The sequence below is a fragment of the Henckelia pumila genome, unplaced genomic scaffold (assembly GCF_033568475.1).
Source record: "Henckelia pumila isolate YLH828 unplaced genomic scaffold, ASM3356847v2 CTG_525:::fragment_3, whole genome shotgun sequence".
Classification (NCBI taxonomy): domain Eukaryota; kingdom Viridiplantae; phylum Streptophyta; class Magnoliopsida; order Lamiales; family Gesneriaceae; genus Henckelia; species Henckelia pumila.
This window is the reverse complement of record NW_027331857.1, coordinates 3,725,510-3,728,066: the sequence shown is the minus strand read 5'-3', so window position 1 is coordinate 3,728,066 and position 2,557 is coordinate 3,725,510.

Genomic DNA, 2,557 nt, shown 5'->3' with positions numbered 1-2,557 from the left:
AAAAAAAATAGAAAAAAAAGAGACGAATAAATGAATCGAAACATGGGTAATGTCGACGCTGGCATATGGGTACTAACCACATGCCATATCCAACGGTACTCCAATGGGGTAATATCGACACAATCCGAAACATGATACGATTATATCATTATATGAACAATATTATTAATTGATTCTTAGTTAAATTCTCTCTCAATCTATCGAAACATAGTTTTGATTGAAGTGAATGATTGCACATTCATGCTCAGGAAAATCTTGCTACTCGATTAGATTAGATTTGATCCTAAGATACATTTATTAAGTTATCCTCGAGTAGGGGAAGTGCCAGCTTGAATATAAAAAACAAATATATAATTTGAAAAAGTATTTTAATATTTGAATACAACTTTTTAAAGACGTTTTGAGATAAATAAAAATTTGAAAGATATAGCAGCTAGAAAATCCAAATCGAACTTTTTCTAGCCTTAGGCTCGATCATGTTTTTTAACCTCCCCCCTCCCGAAAATCGAATAATCGGGAATTTCAAATCCTATTTTCGGTTGCTTTATACTAAAAAATCCAAAAATATTCCACATTAAACAAATCCACTTTGATTAGTCATTGCTAAATATGACATGCCGTAGCTTAGAGCACAACGCCTCTAATTAATCTCTATAACAATTAAGTGCTCTTAATTAAATTTGAGGCCCACAAAATAGACATTGACACGCATCTCCAAGGAAGCACTCTGGTTTGGGTTTTCCTTCGAATATTGATGTTTTCGCTTTTGGTCAATTGGGTAAGTTGTTTTTTTCCCCATTCAAAGAATAATAATAGCAACCATAACAACGACAAAGATAATGTATAGTAAATAGTGACCTTAAACTAAACGAATAATATTCAATATGTTGAAGATTTCAATGGATAAAACGTTTATTTTTAGTAGTGATTCAAACTTTTACTTATACCAGGGGTTTGGAGCACGCGTTACTTGCTTAAATAATTGTATGTGATTTTGTTTTTGGTTTGATTTCTCAATCATTTTTTAAAATTATGTTATATAATAAGGATAGTTTTGTGATTAAGATGAAAAAAATAGAAGTAATGTGATAATTATAAAAATTGATAGGGGTAATATGATGAGTAGTTACACAGACCAATTCATGTTTCACCTTTAACAATAACTAGCGGTAACACACATGCATTGTGTGTGTAACGTAACACATAAATATTATGTATTGGGTGTATATTATATAACATTTATATATTTTTAAAGTGTTTAATTTTAATATATGTATTTTTTTGTAATTTGTCACTTTTATGTGTTTTGTTTTGTTTTGTTTTGTTGTTGTTTTTTTTTTTTTTTTTTTTTTTTTTTTTTTTTTTTTTTTGCAATTTGAGGTTGTGCATGTCAAGAGACCAACTAAAATGTTCTTGTTTAATATATAGTGAAGATAAATAATATAGATGAATAACAATACACAAACGCTTCTGCGTGTGAAATTATGTTTGGATAAATAAGTTCACACACATATATAATACAGTTTCAAAGTATTGATATGCGTGGTATATACTTAGGCACCGTTTGGTTTTAGGATAGGATAAATTAATAATACTTGGATAAGTAATATAATATAATATAAAATAAATAAAAAATGATAGTAAATATAATATTTGATTTGATTGATAGATTATAGTTTATTTGATTTAATTGATTGAATTTTATATTAAAAATATAAATTACCATTTTTCCCATTTAAGAATAAATAAAATATGAATAATATTATTTATAAGGGTAATATAGTAATTTAAATTCAATGATTTGATTGATGTAAGATAAATGATTAATGATTTGATTGATGTAAAATAAATAATTAATAGATGGATAAATAATATGACAAGAAGAACGCGAGATTGGATAGGATAAGTTGTACAAATACTAATTATACTGATACCAAACGGTAACTTATAAGATACTTTTATATATTATAATAATATTTATAATGCATGCACAATTAATTTGCAAAAAAGGATGTGATATGTTTTATGAAAATATATAATTATTCACCAAGGCATACTTGAGATATATAGTAAAATTTTATATGAGGATATTTGGTGTTCTAAAATATTTAAATAAGATTTTAAATTCCCTATAACCGGGTAATTGAAAATTTATTGAATGCCCCATCAAATGACAATAAAATAAAATAAATCTAAGTCACAAATTTAAATCTCACAAACCAGTTTTCGATGTTGAGAAATAAGTATATAAGAACCCCATTCCATATACATCGATTTTTTCCCCCCTAAAACAGTACTATAATTAACTTGTCCTGAAATCTAGCTAAATCAAAGATTGATCAATCTCATGATGTTCATTGAGAGAAATTCGATCAATTCGCGAACAGAATTTTACAAATTCGATAATCATAACTGAGCTTGAAATATTAAATATACATTCACAAAATTTAATTATTTTTACACGGAATAGCTAGCTAGCTGCTAACACAAAATGTAGTTAAGACATATGTTAATATACATTCTAAATTCCAACATCAAATTATTAAGTATGTACGTA